This window comes from Pseudophryne corroboree, unplaced genomic scaffold, assembly GCF_028390025.1.
Source record: "Pseudophryne corroboree isolate aPseCor3 unplaced genomic scaffold, aPseCor3.hap2 scaffold_396, whole genome shotgun sequence".
Lineage (NCBI taxonomy): Eukaryota > Metazoa > Chordata > Amphibia > Anura > Myobatrachidae > Pseudophryne > Pseudophryne corroboree.
In genome coordinates this window covers 498,931-512,525 of record NW_026970037.1, presented here as the reverse complement: position 1 = coordinate 512,525, position 13,595 = coordinate 498,931, and the positions used below count along the sequence as shown (strand labels likewise).

Below are 13,595 nucleotides of genomic sequence, written 5' to 3'. Positions count from 1 at the left end.
GGCGTTAATGTTTCCTGGTGTCAACCTGTATTATTTCAGTAGACATTGAAATGAAGATGCATCTTGCTGCCTTTCCAATGAAGCAAGTTTAATTTAGTAATAGGTGAAAAACCATCCCTACAAAGGTGTTAATCAGAGACTTGGCTTTGTGGACACTTTTCAGAGAACAAATTTGTTAGTATAAAAATAAAGCCAGAAAATGAAGAGCTGTTTAATCACTCAATTGGATTTTTCTGCCAGCATATTTCTTTTTCTCTGCAACCCACTGCTAAATTGTTCTTCCTAGCTGTTTTTATAAAATCACTGAATCAAATCTAACTCTGATTACATTAGAGAAGGCCAGGTACCCTACACCATAACAGGGGGTTTGAAATTTTGACTTGTCTACTTAAAGATCACCAAAATCTGATAACAAGGTCAATTAAGTCCCTGGGTGGGATTGAACCACCAACCTTTTGGTTAATAGCCTTACACACTAACTGATTGCGCCAAAACGACACTTTGCAAAAGAACATACTGACAAAGGCTAATAAGCATTCATCTAGAACGATTCCTAGAAACATTTTAAAAAGTCAATAATGTGGAGAGTTTTTGTAAGATGTTTCTTCCATCAACCAATGAAGAAACACATTGGTACTTTCCCGTGATGAGTGAGTGCTTCAGGATCTCTTGCACTTACATGTGCAGCAGAGTACTGTAATGGAAGCATGCTGGGTCCATAACCCAGAGGTAGGCAGATTGAAACTATCCTCTGCTATATGCATTTTTTTTGTTAATTAAAGTAATCCAAAACTGGGATTGATATTTTTGCTCTTTTATTTTTACTTAAAGTACAATAACTTTTACCATTTTAATTTGTTTTAATAGTATTGTTTTCTTTCAAAAATCCTATTAATTTTCTTTACCCGATTATTAAAATGGTAATTGACAAAAACAAACTACATTGTCACCAGAAGAGCAATACAAAATGTACAAGTGATATATTAAAATCATCTTTCCAGCTTGAATTTCAATGATGCATTGGGGCAACAATTTTGTGAGAAACATCTTCACCCTTAAATAAAGATGTTCTTAATTCCTTACCTGTGTGCTAATTAGATATCACCTTGTTTTCACATTAAACTGACTTCCACATGAGAAAACAGCAAAGATGCAGTGGCGTTAATGTTTCCTGGTGTCAACCTGTATTATTTCCGTAGATATTGAAATGAGGATGCATCTTGCTGCCTTTCCAATGAAGCAAGTTTAATTTAGTAATAGGTGAAAAACCATCCCTACAAAGATGTTAATCAGATACTTGGCTTTGTGGACACTTTTCAGAGAACAAATTTGTTATCATAAAAATAAAGCCAGAAAATGAAGAGCTGTTTAATCACTCAATTGGATTTTTCTGCCAGCATTTTTCTTTTTCTCTGCAACCCACTGCTAAATTGTGCTTCCTAGCTGTTTTTTTTATAAAATCACTTAATCAAATCTAACTCTGATTACATCAGAGAAGGCCAGGTACCCTACACCATAAGAAGGGGGTTTGAAATTTTGACTTGTCTACTTAAAGATCACCAAAATCTGATAACAAGGTCATGGACAGATACCTTATCAGCAGAGATTGAGACCCTAGATAAGGATGCTATGTTATTGACCATAGGGCATATAAAAGATGCTGTCCTATATATGAGAGATGCTCAAAGTGACATTAGTCTACTGGGTTCTAGAATAAACGCTATGTCGATTTCTGCTAGACGAGTCCTATGGACCCGGCAATAGACAGGTGATGCCGACTCAAAAAGGCATATGGAGGTTTTACCTTACAGGGGTGAGGAATTGTTTGGGGAAGGTCTCTCGGACCTTGTCTCCACAGCTACAGCTGGTAAATCAAATTTTTTGCCTTATATTCCCTCACAGCCTAAGAAAGCACCACATTATCAAATGCAGTCCTTTCGATCACAGAGAAACAAGAAAGTACGAGGTGCGTCCTTTCTTGCCAGAGGTAAGGGCAGAGGGAAGAAGCTGCACAACACAGCTAGTTCCCAGGAACAGAAGTCCTCCCCGGCCTCTACAAAATCCACCGCATGACGCTGGGGCTCCGCTAAAGGAGTCCGCCCAGTTGGGGGCACGTCTTCGAGTTTTCAGCCACATCTGGGTTCATTCGCAGGTGGATCCCTAGGCAATAGAAATTGTTTCTCAGGGTTACAAGCTGAAATTCGAAGAGGTGCCTCCTCGCCGGTTTTTCAAATCGGCCCTACCATCTTCTCCCCAGGAAAGGGAGATAGTGTTAAATGCAATTCACAAATTGTATCTTCAACAGGTGGTGGTCAAGGTTCCCCTGCTTCAACAAGGAAAGGGAAATTATTCGACCCTGTTTGTAGTCCCAAAACCGGACGGTTTGGTCAGACCCATATTAAATTTAAAATCCCTGAACCTATACTTGAAAAGGTTCAAGTTCAAGATGGAATCGCTAAGAGCGGTCATCGCCAGCCTAGAAGGCCTTCCCCCAGGAATGCTTGCACTAGTTGTTGCATTTGGTTTGTTGTTTGGGGGTGCTTCAGTATTAGGCAGCCTTCTGCCCTCCCATGTTCATCTGAAAATATGTGTTCTCCCTGCAGTTGTTGTCCCCAGATGAGAGTTCCCTTGTGCTGCCTCAGTTGAATCTCCTTTACTTGACAGAGATGTGCCTGAGCAGCGGCCCTCCCCAGCCCTATCCCAAATCATACTTATTTTGCATAGGAGATACCATGGTCATGAAGACTGTTCTCCCAGGGTGCGGTTCATTCATTGCATTCTGGGTATGCTGACCCCTGTGATTTCCCCAAATGTGGGAAACTCGACTGCATTATTTAATGCGAACTAGGGGTCATCCAAGCACCGCAAAAGGCCGCCATGCCCTGCATACCCCTTTTCTCTTTTCATAAGCAGACGAGGTTTGAAGCCAACCTTGACCCACTGCTTGGATGACATCACTTGCTGCCTTTCCAATGAAGCAAGTTTAATTTAATAATAGGTGAAAAACCATCCCTACAAAGGTGTTAATCAGATACTTGGCTTTGTGGACACTTTTCAGAGCACAAATTTGTTAGCATAAAAATAAAGCCAGAAAATGAAGAGCTGTTTAATCACTCAATTGGATTTTTCTGCCAGCATATTTCTTTTTCTCTGCAACCCACTGCTAAATTGTGCTTTGTGGCTGTTTTTTTTATAAAATCACTTAATCAAATCTAACTCTGATTACATCAGAGAAGGCCAGGTACCCTACACCATAAGAGGTGGTTTGAAATTTTTACTTGTCTACTTAAAGATCACCAAAATCTGATAACAAGGTCAATTACGTCCCTAGGTGGGATTGAACCACCAACCTTTTGGTTAACAACTGAACACGCTAACTGTTTGTGCCTCAGAGACACTTTGCGAAAGTACATACTGACAAAGGCTAATAAGCATTCATCTAGAACGTTTCCTAGAAAAACTTTAAAAAGTCAATAATCTGGAGAGTTTTTGTAAGATGTTTCTTCCATCAACCAATGAAGAAACACATTGGTACTTTCCCATGATGAGTGAGTGCTTCAGGATCTCTTGCACTTACATGTGCAGCAGAGTACTGTAATGGAAGCATGCTGGGTCCATAACCCAGAGGTAGGCAGATTGAAACTATCCTCTGCTATATGCATTGTTTTTTGTTAATTAAAGTAATCCAAAACTGGGATTGATATTTTTGCTCTTTTATTTTTACTTAAAGTACAATAACTTTTACCATTTTAATTTGTTTTAATAGTATATTGACAGTATTGTTTTCTTTCAAAAATCCACTTAATTTTCTTTACCCTATTATTAAAATGGTAATTGACAAAAACAAACTACATTGTCACCAGAAGAGCAGTACAAAATATACAAGTGATATATTAAAATCATCTTTCCAGCTTTAATTTCAATGATGCCTTGGTGCAACAATTTTGTGAGAAACATCTTCACCCATAAAGAAAGATTTTCTTAATTCCTTACCTGTGTGCTGATTAGATATCACCTTGTTTTCACATTAAACAGACTTCCCCTTGAGGAAGCAGCAAGGATGCAGTGACGTTTATGTTTCCTGGTGTCAACCTGTATTATTTCAGTAGACATTGAAATGAGGATGCATCTTGCTGCCTTTCCAATGAAGCAAGTTTAATTCAGTAATAGGTGAAAAACCATTCCTACTAAAGGTGTTAATCAGAGACTTGGCTTTGTGGACACTTTTCAGAGAGCAAATTTGTTAGCATAAACATAAAATCAGAAAATGAAGAGCTGTTTAATCACTCAATTGGACTTTTCTGCCAGCATAATTTTTTTTCTCTGCAACCCACTGCTAAATTGTGCTTCCTAGCTGTTTTTTATAAAATCACTTAATCAAATCTAACTCTGATTACATCAGAGAAGGCCGGGTACCCTACACCATAAGAGGGGGTTTGAAATTTTGACTTGTCTACTTAAAGATCACCAAAATCTGATAACAAGGTCAATTACGTCCCTGGGTGGGATTGAATCACCAACCTTTAGGTTAATAGCCATACACACTAACTGATTGCGCCATAGCGACACTTTGCGAAAGTACATACTGACAAAGGCTAATAAGCATTCATCTAGAACGTTTCCTAGAAAAACTTTAAAAAGTCAATAATCTGGAGAATTTTTGTAAGAAACACATTGGTACTTTCCCATGATGAGTGAGTGCTTCAGGATCTCTTGCACTTACATGGGCTATTAACCAAAAGGTTCCCACCCAGTGATGTAATTGACCTTGTGATCAGATTTTGGTGATCTTTAAGTAGACAAGTCAAAATTTCAAACCCCCTCTTATGGTGTAGGGTACCTGGCCTTCTCTGACGTAATCAGAGTTAGATTTAATTAAGGTGCGCAAGGGCATAGAAGGGAGCGGTTTAAGAAAAGAGAAGTGGAAACAGACAGCAAACTAGGCTGGAGAGAGACCTGAGACAAAGAGATCTGAATTATACGAGAGCCGACCAGGGGAAACACAAATTATGCAGTCAAGTTTCCCACATTTGGGGAAATCGCAGGAGCAGCACACCCAGAGTGCAATGGGTGAGCCTTGCCCTGGGAGAAGCACCTTCATGATCATAGTATCTCACCTGGCAGGTAAGTAGGAGTTGGGCTAGTGCTGGGGAGGGTCGCTGCTCGGGTACGCCCCTGTCAAGTGAAGGAGATCCAACTGAGGCAGCACAAGGGAACTCTCGAAAGAAGAACAAGGCTAGAGGAAGATCTGAGACAAAGAAATCTGACTTTTACCAGAGCTGACCAGAGGAAAGCACAAACACAGTACCCCACTACCACCAGGAAACATTAACGCCACTGCATCCTTGCTGCTTTCTCATGTGGTAGTCTATTTAATGTGAAAACAAGGTGATATCTAATTAGCACACAGAAAAGAAAATTAAGTGAATTTTTGAAAGAAAACAATACTGTCAATATACTATTAAAACAAATTAAAATGGTAAAAGTTATTGTACTTTAAGTAAAAATAAAAGAGCAAAAATGTCAATCCCAGTTTTGGATTACTTTAATTAACAAAAAAAATGCATATAGCAGAGGATAGTTTCAATCTGCCTACCTCTGGGTTATGGACCCAGCATGCTTCCATTACAGTACTCTGCTGCACATGTATGTGCAAGAGATCCTGAAGCACTCACTCATCATGGGAAAGTACCAATGTGTTTCTTCATTGGTTGATGGAAGAAACATCTTACAAAAACTCTCCACATTATTGACTTTTTAAAATGTTTCTAGGAAACGTTCTAGATGAATGCTTATTAGCCTTTTTCAGTATATGCTTTTGCAAAGTGTCGCTGTGGCGCAATCAGTTAGTGTGTAAGGCTATTAACCAAAAGGTTGGTGGTTCAATCCCACCCAGGGACGTAATTGACCTTGTTATCAGATTTTGGTGATCTTTAAGTAGACAAGTCAAAATTTCAAACCCCCTGTTATGGTGTAGGGTACCTGGCCTTCTCTGATGTAATCAGAGTTAGATTTGATTCAGTGATTTTATAAAAACAGCTAGGAAGCACAATTTAGCAGTGGGTTGCAGAGAAAAAGAAATATGCTGGCAAAAAAATCCAATTGAGTGATTAAACAGCTCTTCATTTTCTGGCTTTATTTTTATGCTAACAAATTTGTTCTCTGAAAAGTGTCCACAAAGCCAAGTCTCTGATTAACACCTTTGTAGGGATGGTTTTTCACCTATTACTAAATTAAACTTGCTTCATTGGAAAGGCAGCAAGATGCATCCTCATTTCAATATCTACAGAAATAATACAGGTTGACACCAGGAAACATTAACGCCACTGCATCCTTGCTGCTTTCTCATGTGGAAGTCTGTTTAATGTGAAAACAAGGTGATATCTAATTAGCACACAGGTAAGGAATTAAGAAAATCTTTATTTAAGGGTGAAGATGTTTCTCACAAAATCGTTGCCCCAATGCATCATTGAAATTCAAGCTGGAAAGATGATTTTAATATATCACTTGTACATTTTGTATTGCTCTTCTGGTGACAATGTAGTTTGTTTTTGTCAATTACCATTTTAATAATCGGGTAAAGAAAATTAATTGGATTTTTGAAAGAAAACAATACTGTCAATATACTATTAAAACAAATTAAAATGGTAAAAGTTATTGTACTTTAAGTAAAAATAAAAGAGCAAAAATATCAATCCCAGTTTTGGATTACTTTAATTAACAAAAAAAAATGCATATAGCAAAGGATAGTTTCAATCTGCCTACCTCTGGGTTATGGACCCAGCATGCTTCCATTACAGTACTCTGCTGCACATGTAAGTGCAAGAGGTCCTGAAGCACTCACTTATCATGGGAAAGTACCAATGTGTTTCTTCATTGGTTGATGGAAGAAACATCTTACAAAAACTCTCCACATTATTGACTTTTTAAAATGTTTCTAGGAAACGTTCTAGATATATGCTTATTAGCCTTTGTCAGTATGTACTTTTGCAAAGTGTCGCTGTGGCGCAATCAGTTAGTGTGTATGGTTATTAACCAAAAGGTTGGTGGTTCAATCCCACCCAGGGACGTAATTGACCTTGTTATCAGATTTTGGTGATCTTTAAGTAGACAAGTCAAAATTTCAAACCCCCTGTTATGGTGTAGGGTACCTGGCCTTCTCTGATGTAATCAGAGTTAGATTTGATTCAGTGATTTTATAAAAACAGCTAGGAAGCACAATTTAGCAGTGGGTTGCAGAGAAAAAGAAATATGCTGGCAAAAAAATCCAATTGAGTGATTAAACAGCTCTTCATTTTCTGGCTTTATTTTTATGCTAACAAATTTGTTCTCTGAAAAGTGTCCACAAAGCCAAGTCTCTGATTAACACCTTTGTAGGGATGGTTTTTCACCTATTACTAAATTAAACTTGCTTCATTGGAAAGGCAGCAAGATGCATCCTCATTTCAATGTCTACTGAAATAATACAGGTTGACACCAGGAAACATTAACGCCACTGCATCCTTGCTGCTTTCGCATGTGGAAGTCTGTTTAATGTGAAAACAAGGTGATATCTAATTAGCACACAGGTAAGGAATTAAGAAAATCTTTATTTAAGGGTGAAGGTGTTTCTCACAAAATCGTTGCCCCAATGCATCATTGAAATTCAAGCTGGAAAGATGATTTTAATATATCACTTGTACATTTTGTATTGCTCTTCTGGTGACAATGTCGTTTGTTTTTGTCAATTACCATTTTAATAATAGGGTAAAGAAAATTAAGTGGATTTTTGAAAGAAAACAATACTGTCAATATACTATTAAAACAAATTAAAATGGTAAAAGTTATTGTACTTTAAGTAAAAATAAAAGAGCAAAAATATCAATCCCAGTTTTGGATTACTTTAATTAACAAAAAAAAATGCATATAGCAGAGGATAGTTTCAATCTGCCTACCTCTGGGTTATGGGCCCAGCATTTTTCCATTGCAGTACTCTGCTGCACATGTAAGTGCAAGAGATCCTGAAGCACTCACTCATCATGGGAAAGTACCAATGTGTTTCTTCGTTGGTTGATGGAAGAAACATCTTACAAAAACTCTCCAGATTATTGACTTTTTAAAGTTTTTCTAGGAAACGTTCTAGATGAATGCTTATTAGCCTTTGTCAGTATGTACGTTTGTAAAGTGTCTCTGTGGCGCAATCTGTTAGTGTGTTTGGTTATTAATCAAAGGGTTGGTGGTTCAATCCCACCCAGGGATGTAATTGACCTTGTTATCAGATTTTGGTGATCTTTAAGTAGACAAGTCAAAATTTCAAACCCCCTTCTTATGGTGTAGGGTACCTGGCCTACTCTGATGTAATCAGAGTTAGATTTGAATAAGTGATTTTATAAAAAAAACAGCTAGGAAGCACAATTTAGCAGTGGGTTGCAGAGAAAAAGAAATATGCTGGCAGAAAAATCCAATTGAGTGATTAAACAGCTATTCATTTTCTGGCTTTATTTTTATGCTAACGAATTTGTTCTCTGAAAAGTGTCCACAAAGCCAAGTATCTGATTAACATATTTGTAGGGATGGTTTTTCACCTATTACTAAATTAAACTTGCTTCATTGGAAAGGCAGCAAGATGCATCCTCATTTCAATATCTACTGAAATAATACAGGTTGACACCAGGAAACATTAACGCCACTGCATCATTGCTGCTTTCTCATGTGGAAGTCTGTTTAATGTGAAAACAAGGTGATATCTAATTAGCACACAGGTAAGGAATTAAGAAAATCTTTATTTAAGGGTGAAGATGTTTCTCACAAAATCGTTGCCCCAATGCATCATTGAAATTCAAGCTGGAAAGATGATTTTAATATATCACTTGTACATTTTGTATTGCTCTTCTGGTGACAATGTAGTTTGTTTTTGTCAATTACCATTTTAATAATCGGGTAAAGAAAATTAATTGGATTTTTGAAAGAAAACAATACTGTCAATATACTATTAAAACAAATTAAAATGGTAAAAGTTATTGTACTTTAAGTAAAAATAAAAGAGCAAAAATATCAATCCCAGTTTTGGATTACTTTAATTAACAAAAAAAATGCATATAGCAGAGGATAGTTTCAATCTGCCTACCTCTGGGTTATGGACCCAGCATGCTTCCATTACAGTACTCTGCTGCACATGTAAGTGCAAGAGATCCTGAAGCACTCACTCATCATGGGAAAGTACCAATGTGTTTCTTCATTGGTTGATGGAAGAAACATCTTACAAAAACTCTCCACATTATTGACTTTTTAAAATGTTTCTAGGAATCGTTCTAGATGAATGCTTATTAGCCTTTGTCAGTATGTTCTTTTGAAAAGTGTCGCTGTGGCGCAATCAGTTAGTGTGTAAGGCTATTAACCAAAAGGTTGGTGGTTCAATCCCACCAAGGGACTTAATTGACCTTGTTATCAGATTTTGGTGATCTTTAAGTAGACAAGTCAAAATTTCAAACCCCCTGTTATGGTGTAGGGTACCTGGCCTTCTCTAATGTAATCAGAGTTAGATTTGATTCAGTGATTTTATAAAAACAGCTAGGAAGAACAATTTAGCAGTGGGTTGCAGAGAAAAAGAAATATGATGGCAGAAAAATCCAATTGAGTGATTAAACAGCTCTTCATTTTCTGGCTTTATTTTTATACTAACAAATTTGTTCTCTGAAAAGTGTCCACAAAGCCAAGTCTCTGATTAACACCTTTGTAGGGATGGTTTTTCACCTATTACTAAATTAAACTTGCTTCATTGGAAAGGCAGCAAGATGCATCTTCATTTCAATGTCTACTGAAATAATACAGGTTGACACCAGGAAACATTAACGCCACTGCATCTTTGCTGTTTTCTCATGTGGAAGTCTGTTTAATGTGAAAACAAGGTGATATCTAATTAGCACACAGGTAAGGAATTAAGAAAATCTTTATTTAAGGGTGAAGATGTTTCTCACAAAATCGTTGCCCCAATGCATCATTGAAATTCAAGCTGGAAAGATGATTTTAATATATCACTTGTACATTTTGTATTGCTCTTCTGGTGACAATGTAGTTTGTTTTTGTCAATTACCATTTTAATAATCGGGTAAAGAAAATTAAGTGGATTTTTGAAAGAAAACAATACTGTCAATATACTATTAAAACAAATTAAAATGGTAAAAGTTATTGTACTTTAAGTAAAAATAAAAGAGCAAAAATATCAATCCCAGTTTTGGATTACTTTAATTAACAAAAAAAAATGCATATAGCAGAGGATAGTTTCAATCTGCCTACCTCTGGGTTATGGACCCAGCATGCTTCCATTACAGTACTCTGCTGCACATGTAAGTGCAAGAGGTCCTGAAGCACTCACTTATCATGGGAAAGTACCAATGTGTTTCTTCATTGGTTGATGGAAGAAACATCTTACAAAAACTCTCCACATTATTGACTTTTTAAAATGTTTCTAGGAATCGTTCTAGATGAATGCTTATTAGCCTTTGTCAGTATGTACTTTTGCAAAGTGTAGCTGTGGCGCAATCAGTTAGTGTGTAAGGCTATTAACCAAAAGGTTGGTTGTTCAATCCCACCCAGGGACTTAATTGACCTTGTTATCAGATTTTGGTGATCTTTAAGTAGACAAGTCAAAATTTCAAACCCCCTGTTATGGTGTAGGGTACCTGGCCTTCTCTGATGTAATCAGAGTTAGATTTGATTCAGTGATTTTATAAAAACAGCTAGGAAGCTCAATTTGGCAGTGGGTTGCAGAGAAAAAGAAATATGCTGGCAGAAAAATCCAATTGAGTGATTAAACAGCTCTTCATTTTCTGGCTTTATTTTTATGCTAACTAATTTGTTCTCTGAAAAGTGTCCACAAAGCCAAGTATCTGATTAACATATTTGTAGGGATGGTTTTTCACCTATTACTAAATTAAACTTGCTTCATTGGAAAGGCAGCAAGATGCATCCTCATTTCAATATCTACTGAAATAATACAGGTTGACACCAGGAAACATTAACGCCACTGCATCCTTGCTGCTTTCTCATGTGGAAGTCTGTTTAATGTGAAAACAAGGTGATATCTAATTAGCACACAGGTAAGGAATTAAGAAAATCTTTATTTAAGGGTGAAGATGTTTCTCACAAAATCGTTGCCCCAATGCATCATTGAAATTCAAGCTGGAAAGATGATTTTAATATATCACTTGTACATTTTGTATTGCTCTTATGGTGACAATGTAGTTTGTTTTTGTCAATTACCATTTTAATAATAGGGTAAAGAAAATTAAGTGGATTTTTGAAAGAAAACAATACTGTCAATATACTATTAAAACAAATTAAAATGGTAAAAGTTATTGTACTTTAAGTAAAAATAAAAGCTAAAATATCAATCCCAGTTTTGGATTACTTTAATGAACAAAAAAAAAAAAATCATATAGCAAAGGATAGTTTCAATCTGCCTACCTCTGGGTTATGGGCCCAGCATGCTTCCATTGCAGTACTCTGCTGCACATGTAAGTGCAAGAGATCCTGAAGCACTCACTCATCATGCGAAAGTACCAATGTGTTTCTTCATTGGTTGCTGGAAGAAACATCTTACAAAAACTCTCCAGATTATTGACTTTTTAAAGTTTTTCTAGGAAACGTTCTAGATGAATGCTTATTAGTCTTTGTCAGTATGTGCTTTTTGCAAAGTGTCTCTGTGGCGCAATCGGTTAGTGTGTTCAGCTATTTATCAAAAGGTTGGTGGTTCAATCCCACCCAGGGACGTAATTGACCTTGTGATCAGATTTTGGTGATATTTAAGTAGACAAGTCAAAATTGCAAACCCCCTCTTATGGTATAGGGTACCTGGCCTTCTCTGATGTAATCAGAGTTAGATTTGATTAAGTGATTTTATAAAAAAACAGCTAGGAAGCACAATTTAGCAGTGGGTTGCAGATAAAAAGAAAAATGCTGGCAGAAAAATCCAATTGAGTGATTAAACAGCTCTTCATTTTCTGGCTTTATTTTTATGATTACAAATTTGTTCTCTGAAAAGTGTCCACAAAGCCAAGTATCTGATTAACATCTTTGTAGGGATGGTTTTTCACCTATTACTAAATTAAACTTGTTTCATTGGAAAGGCAGCAAGATGCATCCTCATTTCAATATCTACGGAAATAATACAGGTTGACACCAGGAAACATTAACGCCACTGCATATTTGCTGTTTTCTCATGTGGAAGTCTGTTTAATGTGAAAACAAGGTGATATCTAATTAGCACACAGGTAAGGAATTAAGAAAATCTTTATTTAAGGGTGAAGATGTTTCTCACAAAATCGTTGCCCCAATGCATCATTGAAATTCAAGCTGGAAAGATGATTTTAATATATCACTTGTACATTTTGTATTGCTCTTCTGGTGACAATGTAGTTTGTTTTTGTCAATTACCATTTTAATAATCGGGTAAAGAAAATTAATTGGATTTTTGAAAGAAAACAATACTGTCAATATACTATTAAAACAAATTAAAATGGTAAAAGTTATTGTACTTTAAGTAAAAATAAAAGAGCAAAAATATCAATCCCAGTTTTGGATTACTTTAATTAACAAAAAAAAATGCATATAGCAGAGGATAGTTTCAATCTGCCTACCTCTGGGTTATGGACCCAGCATGCTTCCATTACAGTACTCTGCTGCACATGTAAGTGCAAAAGATCCCGAAGCACTCACTCATCATGGGAAAGTACCAATGTGTTTCTTCATTGGTTGATGGAAGAAACATCTTACAAAAACTCTCCACATTATTGACTTTTTAAAATGTTTCTAGGAATCGTTCTAGATGAATGCTTATTAGCCTTTGTCAGTATGTACTTTTGCAAAGTGTCGCTGTGGCGCAATCAGTTAGTGTGTAAGGCTATTAACCAAAAGGTTGGTGGTTCAATCCCACCCAGGGACTTAATTGACCTTGTTATCAGATTTTGGTGATCTTTAAGTAGACAAGTCAAAATGTCAAACCCCCTGTTATGGTGTAGGGTACCTGGCCTTCTCTGATGTAATCAGAGTTAGATTTGATTCAGTGATTTTATAAAAACAGCTAGGAAGCACAATTTAGCAGTGGGTTGCAGAGAAAAAGAAATATGCTGGCAGAAAAATCCAATTGAGTGATTAAACAGCTCTTCATTTTCTGGCTTTATTTTTATGCTAACAAATTTGTGCTCTGAAAAGTGTCCACAAAGCCAAGTATCTGATTAACACCTTTGTAGGGATGGTTTTTCACCTATTATTAAATTAAACTTGCTTCATTGGAAAGGCAGCAAGTGATGTCATCCAAGCAGTGGGTCAAAGTTGGCTTCAAACCTCGTCTGCTTATGAAAAGAGAAAAGGGGTATGCAGGGCATGGCGGCCTTTTGCGGTGCTTGGATGACCCCTAGTTCGCATTAAATAATGCAGTCGAGTTTCCCACATTTGGGGAAATCACAGGGGTGAGCATACCCAGAATGCAATGAATTAACCGCACCCTGGGAGAACAGTCTTCATGACCATGGTATCTCCTATGCAAAATAAGTATGATTTGGGATAGGGCTGGGGAGGGCCGCTGCTCAGGCACATCTCTGTCAAGTAAAGGAGAT

General features: G+C 36.8%; 1 non-coding gene and 2 pseudogenes across 1 annotated transcript; 1 reads left to right on the top strand and 2 right to left on the bottom strand.

The window, feature by feature from the left end:
• The first annotated feature begins 2,707 nt into the window (after positions 1–2,707).
• LOC135023360 (U1 spliceosomal RNA) lies at positions 2,708–2,886 on the top strand (annotated as a pseudogene).
• Positions 2,887–4,969: 2,083 nt separating this feature from the next.
• LOC135023191 (U1 spliceosomal RNA) lies at positions 4,970–5,132 on the bottom strand. The gene has a single exon (XR_010220195.1). It is a non-coding gene; the product is annotated as a U1 spliceosomal RNA (small nuclear RNA).
• Positions 5,133–13,355: 8,223 nt separating this feature from the next.
• On the bottom strand, positions 13,356–13,534 carry LOC135023366 (U1 spliceosomal RNA; annotated as a pseudogene).
• Positions 13,535–13,595: the final 61 nt, after the last annotated feature.